Source organism: Euprymna scolopes, chromosome 29, assembly GCF_053919585.1.
Source record: "Euprymna scolopes isolate OS-2025 chromosome 29, ASM5391958v1, whole genome shotgun sequence".
NCBI lineage: Eukaryota > Metazoa > Mollusca > Cephalopoda > Sepiida > Sepiolidae > Euprymna > Euprymna scolopes.
The window spans coordinates 71,052,477-71,068,023 of NC_136510.1; the positions used below are offsets into that span (position 1 = coordinate 71,052,477).

At 33.2% G+C, this 15,547-nt stretch overlaps 1 protein-coding gene and 1 pseudogene across 1 annotated transcript in view; one reads left to right on the forward strand and one right to left on the reverse strand.

The window, feature by feature from the left end:
* LOC145252709 (uncharacterized) overlaps positions 1 to 15,547 on the reverse strand; it is a 67,265-nt gene that overhangs the window by 35,804 nt on the left and 15,914 nt on the right. The window lies entirely within an intron of this gene.
* On the forward strand, positions 6,191 to 6,338 carry LOC145253041 (U2 spliceosomal RNA; annotated as a pseudogene).

A 15,547-nucleotide genomic window follows, 5' to 3' on the forward strand; every position in this document is an offset into this window, starting at 1 on the left:
CTACGCATAAGTGTAAAGCGTTGAAATTTAGCGATGTCAACCCTAGCGGATAGCAAAATGAAATCACGCTGTAGGCCTGTTAAGCTTTCTGCTTATTTGTTCCCCATGATGTGGAGGAAAACTAGAAAGGGGAGCTCTGGCAGTGTCCAAATGAATAGCAATTGTCTGATATGAAAAGAAAAAAACATGACGTGTTTGCTGTTGCGCCCATTGCCAAACGGGAAGTGACGTAGGTTTAAATTAAGGTTAGACAATCGAAAAGAGGCAATGACTTTTGAAAATATCAGCGAAAAAAAGCGACCCCTCCCTGTAGAAAAATGCCCAGTTGAGGGTGAAAGAATAAATGTTTTTAGCCAATTTTTGATATTTGTCATCCAAAGAGTAAAGCTTTAAAATGATACCGATCTCGTGAAAATCCGTCATCTTCGTCAAAAGTTTTATGCAGACATACAAACATACATACATACATTTAAACAAACAGGTGAGATTTATATTATAGACTAGCAAGGGGTACCCAGCGTTGCCCAGGTGTTTGTAGGTGTGTGTGTGTGGTATTAAATAAAAAAGAACTCGAGAGGGGGGTAGGATCGAACACTCGAAGTCAGAGGCAAAGTTTGAAAATAAAATCGGCCAGCCAGAATGAGTTAGTGAAATATGTTTGAATTTATTTAAGAACGAAATTGACAGGTGCGCGGCCGGAAGTCGACGAGCGTTACGACGACGACTAAGACAGCGTATGTTTGTTTGTTATAAGCGAAGTAAAAAAATAAAAACAACATTAACACTTAAGCGGGGAAAAAAACAACAAAACTAACGTAAGGCAAACGAACGATGAAAACAGAAAAACGAACACGTGAAAAATGGCTTCAATAAGCCTGTTTCGATATTAAAATTTAAAAAATCGGTGGGTACCCGGGTGTTTTTGGGTGTTGCTAATAATAAGCGAAGTAAAAATAAAAAAAAAAAAGCAGAAAAACGAAACACTGGTTCAATATTTAAATTTAAAAAATCAAAAACAAAAAAAACAAAACAAAAAAAAAAAAACCATCTCACACCACGATTCGAACCCAAAACGTTTAGATAATGAAACAAGGCCTTAACCAACTGAGCTAAAGCGACGTACATGAAATTTGTTCGGTTTTTCAACTTTCTAAAGTAAATCAGGTCACGACATCATCATGACGCAGGAATACATTGGATAATAAAGGCCTTCTTCTATATATATAAAAGCGAAAATGTGTGTATGTATGTTTGTATGTATGTATGTGTGTTTGTATGTCTCGCAAAAACTTTCAACACGGGTCACGGATTTTCGCCAGATCGGTATCATTTTAAAGTTCCAACCTTCACCCGACAAATATCGAAAAATTGGCCAAAAATAAAAAAAAAAAAAGCAAAAACCGTCCTCTCATGACGAGTTCCGTTTTATGCATGCGTCATACGACGTCGGAACATGATTTACTTTAAATATTTGAAAAAGCGACACAATTTCGTCAATGTTGTCTTAGCTCAGTTGCTTAGAGCGTGGCCTCATTATCTAAAGGTTTTGGGTTTAACCTCTCCCCACCCTGCCTGAGCACACACACCTCCAAACACCCGGGCAACGCCGGGTAACCTCCGCCACGTGTTTTTTTGTTTTTTTTTAAAGAAGTTTTGATGTTCGTTTTTACGTTTTCTTTTTTTGTTTTTCCCATTTTTACATTTAACATCGTTCGTTTGCCTTAAGTTAGTTTTTTTTTTTTGGGGGGGGGATTTTTTCAAGTTTTAAAATATTTACTTCGCTTATTCTTATGTTTTGATTAACACCCCGGCCAAGCACACACACCTCTAAACACCCAGGCAACGCCGGGTACCCCCCGCTATTATATAAAAGCGAAAATGTGTGCGCGTTTGTGCACTTTTTTTGTATGTCTGGCAAAAGCTTTTATGGGGGGTGGAGTGCGCTCGGGGGGGGGGGGGGGAAGGGAGGTTACCATTTCTGAGAACTTTTTATATACTTCCTAGATACCTCCAATTTACAAAAGGAGGTTGTGTTTATTTTTTATTTGAGCGACTTTTATTTTATAAAATTCACACTATCCTGTGGTCCCACGTGTTTGTTTGGCTTTTTAGTATAAATAAAGTGAAATTTGAAACGAAGTCAGTTCCTGGCTTTCCTGCCAGGGACGTCCAGAAAGCAATCAGCTTTGATCAATGCGGGGAAAGCCCGTCATATCTGACAATTGCTATTCATTTGGACACTCCTTTTTATGGGGAGCCGGCCCCCCCCCCAACATCATGGGGAAACAAAACAAAATAACTGGCTTATGGCCATAGTTAAGTGCGGGATTTCATTTCCCTATCGTGTGATGTTTGACCTCATTAAATTTACACACCTGCGTGAACTCGTTCACTTAAATTTTTTATCGTTTCAACCATTCTTACTTCTGCTGCCCTCGTAACGTCGCGATAAGTTATCAGGTGATCACTTTCTTTTCCGCCTTCGCCTCAAGGCTTGGGGTTCAAGCCTACCTACCTACCAAAACTCTCCCCCCCACACATACATGGGGGCACCTCCCGCTAGTAATAACATAAAAACTACTTACTAATGACAATTTTAAATGTGACGTTTCTGAATTTTTTTAGCTGAGGATTGGTTATTCAAGTTATTTGAATTCATCAGACTACTGTTCGCATCTTGAGTTTGATTTTCACAGTTTCAGTTGATATAACCTCCGACCTTCTTGTTAAACTCTGGAATGTTTCTGTTGAACTTGTTCAAAATTCCATCCAAATTCCCGAGTTTGACCAGATTCACCTAAAGAAGATTGGAGGTTACATCGACGAAAACGTTGTGAAAATCACACTATGATGAGAACAGTAGTCCGATGAATCCAAATAATATGAATTTTAAATGTAATATTCATTCAAGACAGACCCGAATACCCATAAAAACAAAATTTTTAAAGGTAAGCTTTTAGTTGGTACTTATCAGCACGTTGACCTAAATACCTTCTCCCCATCCTGCCATTGAAAAAACGGATTTTCGTACTTATTTCTAAAGATGAGTATTTTGCAGAGTTCGGTAATTGGATCTTTAAATAAACTTTCTTTCTTTAAATTTTCTTTAAATATAACTAGGGGTCCTAGTTTCGAATCTTGCAAGATTTAACCATGCTAAGACAATGAAGCATGCGTTTGTAGATAATTATACTTTAAAATATACGTCGCTCCACATATAGGATCATCACATTGATGAAGGAAATAATTAACGACCAATTAATCGATTGCCATGATGACAAAAAATAATTTGCTAAGTAAAAGTGCCAATAACAACTGCATATTGTATGCGATACTGAGTATTAACGGTGCCCGGAAAACTCGTCCCCGGAAAATCCGTACTTGGACCCCCCCACTTTGCTAGGTAGGAAAACTGGTCCCTTATTGAATAAATATCGATTGAAAACACATTATTACCGCTATTGAAAGAGATATTGCTTTTAAAAGAGACTATGCACCCCCATAATATTTAAAAAAAAATATTTTTTAACTCTTGCTTTAAAAAAATAAACTTAATCATGGAGTCAAGACACGAAAAACGAAACCAAATATTTATTTAAAAAAATACTCTAGTTTAAACACTTTTTGTGTCATTGCGAAACAAAAATAAAAACAAAACACGTATTATCAAAGAAAAGAAAGCAATTATTTTATTTAGAAGAATTATTCAGTTTAAATAATTCTTGTGTTATTACAAAACAACAAAAAAGAAAACACGGTCTTGTGTAATTTTGGTACCGCACTGAAATAATAACGTTATCATTTCGAAAGCCATTCTTAACATGGAGAGGGGAGGGCATCGTTTAAAAGTGATTTCGGGGGGCACTTGTGCAGTATGCAGACGGCGGCTATTGTTAGAGGGTGATAACTCCAATTTCTTCTTGGTCAAATAACGCGGCAAATAAGTAATAAACAAGATTCTTTTCCGAACAGAAAAACATTTGAAAACCAAAACATTTATTGTATAAAAATGTATCAATATATAATTGTAAAAACATTTATTGTATAAAAATGTATCAATATATAATTGTAAAAACATTTATTGTATAAAAATGTATCAATATATAATTGTAAAAACATTTATTGTATAAAAATGTATCAATATATAATTGTAAAAACATTTATTGTATAAAAATGTATCAATATATAATTGTAAAAACATTTATTGTATAAAAATGTATCAATATATAATTGTAAAAACATTTATTGTATAAAAATGTATCAATATATAATTGTAAAAACATTTATTGTATAAAAATGTATCAATATATAATTGTAAAAACATTTATTGTATAAAAATGTATCAATATATAATTGTAAAAACATTTATTGTATAAAAATGTATCAATATATAATTGTAAAAACATTTATTGTATAAAAATGTATCAATATATAATTGTAAAAACATTTATTGTATAAAAATGTATCAATATATAATTGTAAAAACATTTATTTAAAAGTTTGCGTAAAGAAATATAATTAACATTAGATTTTTATAAAGTAAAATAGCTTTTTTTTTTTCAAATAAATAAATAATTAAATGAAACATCTTTTTAAATTAAAGCAACTTTGAAGGGTCAACAAAAAAATTAATAATTTAAATGTTTTTTGACAGAGACGCTACGCTCCACATGGCGACAGTTTAGTGAAACGCACCAAGAAAAGATGGCCGCCGTGCGCATACTGCAGAAGTGTTGTTTCGTGAACAAAAAATGTGTTAAAACTAAATTAATTTTTAGGTAATTCACGGGGAACGTGGACCGTGCATAAATGGTGTTTTTATTTAACGATTGCACCCTCAAAGCGTTTTCTTTCACTTTCTTCGTGACTATTTTTAATCGTGCGTGTATTTATTTTATTATTTGAAATTTTTTTCTCTTTGTGTGAATTTGATTTATACTTTTATTTAGTGCTTGATTTTATTTCATTTTAATTTTTTTTATTATTTTCTCCACTAAATATTGTTTTGTCAAATTATTTTTTCATACATATTCAAATAATGCTTTACCCCCCCCTTTTTTGGCCTCAAATAGTACCTCCAAAAAGTTTTCGTGATTAAATAAACCAAAGAAAACCTTTTGCGCATGTGCTTGAGCAATCATTAAATAAAAACATCGTTTATTCAGGGTCCACGTTTCCCGTGAAGTACCAATTTTTCTAAATAAAATATTTGTTTTATTATTTGATAATACAAAAAGTGTTTTCTTTTTGTTGTGTTTGTTTCATAAATAACACAAGAAATGTTAATAATTAAGTATTTTTTAAATACATATATGGTTTCGTTTTTCGTGTCTTCCGTTACATAATCAGCCGTATCCACTTCCGGTAGCTTGATTTTTTTTTTTTTCCGAGCAGTGATCTTCGACATTATTTAAAAATATACAAATTTATTTTCTTTTGGAAGGGGAAGGCTCGTTTTAAAACTATATCTACCTCAGTATTTTCTTTAATTTTTGGACATCTTTTGTTTAAACTTATTTACTAAGTGATGTCGAGTGCGACATTACTAGTTATTTCTTTTTAACTAAATAAACCCTTTAAAATAAGTTTAAACACCAAAAACTTACAAAGCTAGGTAGAAAACGAAAACTTAGAAAAAATCAATTTAATTTTTTTAAAACAGTAAACAAGTAAAAATATTTTAAAAAAATATTATGGGATGTACATTTATTACCTAAAAATATACAAATCTATTTTCTTTTGGAGGGGGGGGCTCGTTTTAAAACTATATCTACTTCAGTATTTTCTTTAATTTTCTATTTTTGAGCAATTATCGAGACTCCTGAGACTTGTGATCGTCTTTCGGATATTTTTTGTTCATAAGTAACACTCGAAATTACTTTTTTTTTTCTTTTTACCTAAATAAACTCTTTAAAATAAATTGAAACACCAAAAACTTTCAAAGCTAGGTAGAAATCGAAAACTTAGAAAAATTAATTTAATTTTTTTAAAACAGAAAACAAGTAAAAAATATTTTTAAGAAAATATTATGGGATGTGTATTCTCTTTTAAAGACAATATCTTCTTCAAGAACGGTCATAAAACGTGTTTTCAATCGATATTTATTCAATAAGAGACTAGTTTTTCTACCTAGCAAAAGGGGACGAGTTTTCCGGGGACGAGTTTTCCTAAATTTGTATTAACACATGATACTTTTCCTTGGCCTTTTGGCCAAGATCAAAGTGTAGTATCTGTTCTTCAGATGCTGCAGTGCTGCTGCTGCACTTCCGTTTCTTGCTCTCTTTCGGTGGAGGATCAGTCCTTCACGACTGAGACAATTTTTTATTTTTGTACCTTTTCTCCACGTTAAAAAACGACCCTGGTGTCTAACTCTGTCCCGTGGGGAGGCATTGTAAATAGGTACTTGCATAAAGTATTTTGTGTGTGTGTGTGTGTGTGTGTTTAGTAACACGTGCTGTGTGTGTTTCTTCATTTCTGCGTTGTTAACTATAATAGACATTTTTTCTGTTTAAATGTAACTTTAAGATAAAAAAAAAAAGTTACAATTATGAAAATTAAAAAATTAAATTCAAAATAAATCAGAAGAAAAACAAAAGACAAAAAGGTGTGATTTTAAAAACAACTTCAGGTGAGAACTATGCTATTTTTAACGCAACAGTCGAAAACAACTACGTGACCTAGTTTCATAACTTATCAGTCGATTCAAATATGCGACCCCAAAACGGTGAAAAATGTTTGTTTCAAAGCTATACAATTTCATTTGTCTGGTGCTTTATAAAAATATTTAAAAACAAATAAATAAATATATCAACGCAACTAAGAGTGGATGAACAGTGAACACACGAAGCGGATTCTTTCAGGGTCTTTTTTTTTTTTTTTTTTTTTTTTTTCCAAGTCAAAACATAGTTCACCGTTTTACAACTTTTGTATAACGATTTTTTGGCGAACGTTTAAGAAAGTGACCCTTACCTCTAAATTCCACAATTTACACTTTTATTTTCTTTTTTCACTTTAATCTCATCAATTACAAACTTAATTTTGATTAAAAAAGAAAAAAATAATTGGTAAATGTTACCATACGTTAATTCTTGCAGATTTCGTATATATTATTATAGAGTTAATGTTCTATCAATTTTTATATATTATAAAGTTGCGATTTCAAAGATCAACGGTTTGACCTTTGAAAACTCTACCAAACTGCTTCGCCAATTTTGGGTTTAAACACTTGAAATTTTAAATGTAGGTTACTTGAACATGGATCAAACTTTATAATTTGATTTGGGCCCCCCAAAATAAATGTTATGGAGTCAAAATTGGAGTCAAAGTTTTAAAAAATTTGACCTCTGCGGTCTTAACCAAATTACTCAGCCAATTTCTGGTCTAAACATTTGAAATTTTACAGAAAGGGTATTCAGAGAAAGGGCAAGCTTTTTAATTGGTTTGGGTCGAAAATTTGAGCTGCCAAGGGGTCAAAGTTCAAAAGATTTGACCTTTGCTACTCAGCCAATTTTGGGTCCAAACATTTGAAATTTATGCACAACGGATATTCAGACATGCGACAAGCATTTTAATCAGTTTTAGGGCGAAAATTTGGCTGCCAAAAGTTTCAAGAGTTGACCTTTGCAGATTCTACCAAATTTCTCTGCTAATTTTGGGTCTAACAACTTGAAATTTTAGATGTAGGTAACGTGAACATGGGTAAGATTTTATATTTTTATTTGAGACCAAAATAATAAATGTTAAGAGTCAAAATTAGGGTCAAAGTTTTAAAAAATTGACCTCTGCGGTCTCTATGAAATTACTCAGACAATTTTTCGTTTAAGCATTTGAAATCTTACATAAAGTGTATTCACACGTAGGGCAAGTTATGAACAGTACATAGGGCCCGAGCAAAGCTGGGCTGGACTGCTAATTTTTATAAATAATTTTATCAAGAATTCTTCATAAGTTTTGGTTTCAGTTTCTATTACGGATGAAGGAACTCAAACTATACATACGTATATATATAATTTGAGGCGACTATTTTCCAAAGGTAGGATAACCAGTGAAATATAACAAGGTTTATACAAGAGTGCTCAATACAGAAGTAGAGCAAGTTACATTTTAAATTTGTCTTTACATAAGCAGTAGTTTGTTGCTACACAGTCATGAGCATGTTTCAGTCTACTAGTATTTACTAACTAGAGACCTCATCAGGCAACAACTCTCATTTTCGAAAACGGAATTCTAAAATAAAAAACTACTGCTTATGTAAAGACAAATCTAATATATATATATATATATATATATATATATATATATATATATTTTTTTTTTTTTTTCATAAGTTTTTATTTCGGTTTCGATTCAAGCTAATGCACCCAAGTCATATGGATACATTTTTTTTATTTTTGAAGTCACAACTTTATAATATATAAAAATTGATAGAACATTAACTCTATAATAACATACAAAATCTCCAAGAATTAAAATATCATATTTAAGTGTACTTTACGATCGGGCTTTGCCAGGCATTCATGCTAGCTTAGATAAATACTTTTGCAGTTTTAACAAAAAAGCTACAATTTTATCAGAGCATCTCCATTTACACTGAACATCTACAGAATGCCAACATCAATATATTACATATCAAGGAGTCCCATGTGGAATTTTCACAGGTCCCGCTAGTTATTTATTAATAATTAAATGGAATACAGCAGGTGAGATGCAAATCCTGACTTTTTTTTTTTCACCAAATTAATCGTTAGTAGAAATAATGCCATTTTTTAAATTAATTCTATTTTTAGTGATTCTGGATTTCATTTATTTTTTTCAAGATTATAAAAAAAATTCTTTCACTGATGTTTACACGTTCATGTGTACAAGAAAAATATATTACATTTGAAAGTATTGCGAGAATTGTTAGAATTAAAATCACTGAAATATTTTTGCAATTATATTATTTTTGTGAAAATATTGAGTAAACAATGTTTAATTCAATGATAATATCATTAGCTGGAAAAATTAATTTTTTTTCAAGTTATATTGATTTCATTAACACGGATTTGAGGAGCTTTTTTTTGTAATGTTCCTGAAATAATTATTTTTAAAAAATTGTGAACTCTGAGAAATCCCACATTGGTTTGCTCTTGACAGGACGAAAGAAAGACAACGAAAACCACAACAGGCTCATCATTTCAGCAGAAACTTTATGAAATTAAGATGATACCACATTGCAAAAAGATGCGCCATCTTTAGCTTTCATTTGATTTTTCATTATTCGATAGAGCGAATAATGGATTTCTTCGGTGATTGCTGGATTGTTTGAAGAATTGTTGCGGCAGGCCAAAGGTTTTAAAATTGTTATATTCGCATATCCTTCCATATTTACAAATAATCCAGAAAGCAGAAGCAGCGGCTGCGACAGTCAATAATGGCGACACTAAGACAAAGATGTTCATCAAGTTAATACAAATGAACTCAATAAATACACACAACAATTTCAAAGCCCATTCTTTCACATACACACATCAATAGAATAGCTCGCACGTCACTTCAACCAAGAAAACTTCCAGATAAGGCTGCACAATAAAAGAGAAAGCCAAAATGTAAAACACAAGCATCGCAGTAAACGCAACTTAGACAGCATATTAATGCAAATAAGTATTACACAAAACACTGAAACAATTCAACACCAACTAGGTTACATTCACAACTTTTTCAGCTTTAAATCAATATAACACATGCATACATACACCAAACAGACGATTCCCTACAACGCATTAAGACACAATAAACAAACACAATTAAAATAGCAAAATATAAGCTAATTATCAATTGACCCTTTGTCTTCAACTACGTCCGCAACACCACTATAAAAACAGTAGCCGTCGCGACAAAAGGTTAGTCGCCCAGAGTCACAGCAAATCTACAGCATGGGATAATTATCGGCTCGGTCAGATTCCTTCCCGATGTTAAATCCACTCTCACGCGCATCATCCTTTTTGAACAATCTGTTTATTTTTACTTTCTCATTAAGTTTAATTTTTATAAATAACTAATTGAGAAATCAATCCTTTAAAATTTAAATACATATTGTTTGTCTGGTTCCTTCGTGCCACGATATGCTTATAATATAACACTGGTGTCAGAAGCGTGCGGCGAGAAGGACCAAGACTTAGGCAATTTAATTTTAAAAAAAAACAAAAAAAAAACGTTAATCTTCTCAACAAACGAGGGAGGCTAATATATGCCGCGCTATCCACTCATTCTATCAACAACAAGAGCTGCCGCCGTCACCATCAACTACTGTGAACCACGTTGTGAACAACGTTCTATCAACAACAAGTAGGCACCGTCACCATCAACTACTGCGAACTGCATTGTGAACGCCGTTCTATCAACAACAAGTAGTCACCGCCGCAGTCACCAACATCCTGACATGCTAGCAGTGTCAACAAGTACCCACCGTACTGCGAAACCGTCCCGTCAGCTACTAGTAACCGCCGCCGTACTGCGAAACTGACCCATCTGTTACCAGTACCCGCCGCTGTACTGTGAACCCGCCCCATCAGCTACCAGTACCTGCCGCTGTACTGTGAACTTCGTTATATCAGCATTAATCTCAGCAACAACGACAAGGCTACAGCCCCGTGCGTTTCAAAGACTTTATCACGTAAATATGATCGAGATCTGGAGTGGGGGCATTGTTATTTTCGCATATCCCTCCATATTTACGAATAATCCAGAAAGCAGAAGCAGCGGCTGCAACAGTCAATAATGGCGACGCTAAGACAAAGATGTTCGTCGAGTTAATACAAATGAACTCAATAAATACACACAACAATTTCAAAGCCCATTCTTTCACATACACACATCAATAGAATAGCTCGCACATCATTTCAACCAAGAAAACCGCCAGATAAGGCTGCACAACAAAAGAGAAAGCCAAAATGTAAAACACAAGCATCGCAGTAAACGCAACTTAGACAGCATATTAATGCAAATAAGTATTACACAAAACATTGAAACAATTCAACACCGATTAAATTACATTCACAACTTTTTCAGCTTTAAATTGATATAACACATGCATACATACACTAAACAGACGATTCCTTACAACACATTAAGACACAATTAACAAACAATTAAAATAGCAAAATATAAGCTAATTATCAATTTGTCCTTTGTCTTCAACTACGTCCGCAACACCACTATAAAAATAGTAGCCGTCGCGACAAAAGGTTAGTCGCCCAGAGTCACAGCAAATCTACAGCATGGGATAATTATCGGCTCCGTCAGATTCCTTCCCGACGTTAAATCCACTCTTGCGCGCATCATTCTTACGAACTTTGAACACTTTGTTTATTTTTACTTTCTCATTAAGTTTAATTTTTATAAATAAATGATTGAGAAATCAATCATTTAAAATTTAAATACATATTGTTTGTCTGGTTCCTTCTCGCCACCATACGCTTATTCATAATATAACAAAGTGATGCCTTCCAGGATGAATTAAGGTAGTTATCTGTGGAGTTCACAGTGAATTGTGTTCAGACACAAACAATGGGGAGTCAAATTGTAGACTTTTATAATCGTCTCGAAGAGAGATTAATAATATATAAGAAGAAAATTCCATCCGAAGAAGCAGCACAAGTGCCAATGATGATATATTTTGACCAACATTGGGTATAAGTGTTTTCAAATGAAGGTAACATTTCGTCCCACACCATGGCTATTAATTATGTCGCAGAGATACAAAAGGATTCGAGCCTCTATGCCTCAAAAATAAGGAGAATGAGTTTCACGTCTTCATTCGACCACCATCTATTTTGAAACTGAAAAAGGTGCCAACGAACATCAGCGATTAATAACAATGACTCATCTGATTGCTCCAAACAAAACCGTGGGTGATCAAACTGACCAATGATGTGCCTGCTTATTTCTGCAGAATTTATAACATAACATTTACGATGCTTTATTGTCATAAAAAAGCAAAATTAAATACATGCATTTTTTTTAGCACTTTAAACTTTAGCAAAGGTACTTTTTTTTGTTTACACAAAAGCATTCACTAAGATTTTAAAAAAATATGTTTATTATATTCTGTGATCGTTAATTAATAAATATTGAAAATTTCATTAAAATTAGTTGATTTCCTGCATTTTGGTGAATTTTTAAGTTAAAAGGAAGAATCTAAATGTTTATAGATTTTGGGGATCGGCTATTTTGCACGTACCTAGTGATAATAAATTATGTTTACGATTACTGTTTCCACTTTACTTCCGGTTTTAACTGATATTTTTACAGCATCTTTTATTTATTAAATTGTTAAGTGAATAGGTAAAGGACGCCCCCTCTTCCCATGTTAAGAAGGGCTTTTCTAAATAATATCAGTATTATTCAGAAAAACACATTCTGACATGAGTAGGGGGCAACAGTAATCGTAAAAATAATAAGTTATTATTCAATATTTACAGGTGTACGGTTAATTTTAGATGAAGATATTTTCAATCTAAAATTTCCATTTTATTAAAAAAAAATAAATAATCATATTTGGAGTTTGTTTTACAATCCACAGAGATTCGACAAAATCTCAAAAAACTAGTAAATATTACCAAAGGCAAGATAAGTTTCGGTAACATTTATTGTGTGGGTTTCTAACAGTTTTATTTTTTTATCTTTTATTTTTATCTCATTGTTGAGACTTCAAATATAGCATGCGGTCTTGTTTTTGTGTTTGTGTAAAGCTCAACACTTATTTTTCAAATCAAATAAACACTTAAAAGTAAAAACACTAAAACCTTATCCAACTAGGTAGAAGAGTAACTTATCTTGCCTCTGGTAACATTTATTTGTTACTAGCATGGATACCCTGTGTTGCCTCGGTGGACGTGAAATTCAGTTTGGACACAGCTGCTATATACTAAGGATACACCCCCTCAAAAAAAACAAAAAACAAAAAAAAAAAAACTTCTCCACCAGATATTTCGGCAGAAGGGATACAAAGTGAATCCCCACCCTAAAAACAAAATAAATATATGAAAAAAAAAAAAAAAATAGATATACGAATCTGGATTGTAAAACAACTCCCATATTTAAAATCAGAAAAACCGTCTCTATTGCATTTCTTCACAGTTCAAGGGTGGCGAGGAGGGCTATGAACAGCTAGAAAACTAGTCTTCATTTTCGATAACTTCAACTTATGGCCAAAACACCGAGAAAAATCAGTTGAGGTTTGTTTTGTTTTGTTTTTTTTAACTAATAAAAATCTATTAAAATTCAATATTTCTGAACAAATTTTGATTTTTCCAGAAAGATAAAACCCTGAATTTTATCATATCAAAAGCAGAATAATATATTTTTACAATAATTTTTAATAGAAGTTTAAATTAAAAATTTTTCCACCAAAACAGTCAAGTATCATTTTTTCGCTCTAAAACCTAAACATTAACCAAAATTTTAAATATATATTTTAAAAATGTTTTGGAACCAATTAAACTAATTTTTTTTATGTCTACAGAGTGTAGACGATAAATTAGCAATTTCTCAAACTTTAAACGTTGATAAAGAAGAAGCAGTAAAAGATTTGTATATGTTTATTTAATTATTGTATTGAATACAAACATTTCATTCTATGCATCCACCTTCTACGTCCACAACTTGCTGAATGTGAGCCCCAAAAGCATAACAGACCATGACAACTGACTCTTGATAGCACGGAATGCTCGCCTTATGAAGGTCTTTAGAGAAGCCACACTGTTATGGGGATGAGCATTAGAGACTTTCTCAACATCACCCCATAACTAATAGTCACAGGAGTTCAAATCTGGCGAGCTAGAGGGCCACATATTTGAGGGCACAAAAATCGGCAACTTTCTCTTCAAAAAAGTCTGCACTGTTTTTGACCCATGAGCAAATGATAGAACATTAATGGATGGACATCACTTTATATTTTTTTAAATATTTTTTAATGCATTTTCACCCCAAACAAGGCACAGTGCCACTATGATGAAGGGGGCTACTATCTGGGACGTAATTTGTAGGGGTTCTATGTAGGGAGTTGAGCAGCAAAATGTGTTTATATTACATTTAAACTTTTGTATTTCAGTAGAGTCAGGGAAGCAGGGACCCGGAAGAGAATTCTAAAGTCTAGCAGTTCTTGGGAAGAAGCTATTAGAGTAGAAGGCTTTCTTACATCAAGGGATTTCTATCGTGTAGGGGTGTGATTTTGCTGCTTGTCAGGTTTGTCGGGTGTATTTCCATCGAGGGAGCACAAGGGCTTGTAGTTCAGAGTATCCACTATTAAAATACTTGTAAAACAGGCAGAGGGATGCAACATTTTGTCGATGGGACAAAGGCTGAAGCCTAGTTGATAGTGCAGGACCTATTAGGTTGGCGATTTTCTTTTGAACTCTGTCTAAAGGCGTAAATAACTTTCTAGCATTTTGCAATGCCCTCAATATATCTGTTCCAACTCATGTTCCCTATGAATGTTAAACCGAGGTGTTTGAACTAAGTACTTTCAGGTAATGTATCATTAGTTATGGCTATTAGTGGTTAAGCAGATTTCTTGTAGTTATACAAGGAAAAAAACTTAGTCTTAGCAGCATTGAATGTTATCATCCATTTTTGGGATCATAGTTCTTAATTCTTCAAATATTCTACCATATCGATCTTCAGATCCCCGTCAATGGAGTGAGGGGGGGGCATGACTTTCACACCGCTGACAGTAGCTTCAACACCATGACAGAGGTAGGGTGTTTACTCTGCATGACTGGAGGAACACCAGAAGGGTCATTGGTGATAACTCCAGAGTTTATGGTGTTTCAGGTGATTGAAGCAAAGGGCTTCTTGGTTTTCGAATGGTCTTAGATTTCACTGAGAGAATGTTACGTCATCTGCAATATGACTCCATCCCAAGGTCTTTTCGTAGTGCATTAGAAAAAGTCATTTCGGTCACATTCCTCTTTTTTACCATTTCAGCCATTGACGGCGATGGATTTGCTGCAATGGACTGTTTTAAGCCACCGAGAAATCTTTTGATGCGGATTTTATCACTTCGTAGATTGTGGGCCTTCCTTTGGATGTCTTTACCTTCCCTTAAATTCATTACAACACAAACAGTCCCAGGTGCATAGCCAGTGTCCCTGATAATGTCAGATGTCTTATGCCTTGCATGAAACAATTCCGCTTCAGCAATTACCATTCTATGGTTAAATTCTACACTCACACTAATTTTTGCATTTTTAGGTGTCTAATCTGGAACATCAAACTCTAATGATTATAACAACTAACATTTCAGATTGATAACGCCACTTTACAAAACCTAAATTGTGGATTGAAATTACCAATTTATTGTTTACACCCTGTAAATAAAATTGAGGATAATTTGCTATAAGAATATGCAAAAATATTATAACATAATTATCTGAATTTCAAATAATTTCATTTTTATGACAAGTCGATAATGTAATTAAGAGATGCCATCTTGAATCGTAAACTTTTTAAAACGATGGAAACCTATACCGGTTATAAAAAACTAAACTAAAACTTTTGTTTTCCG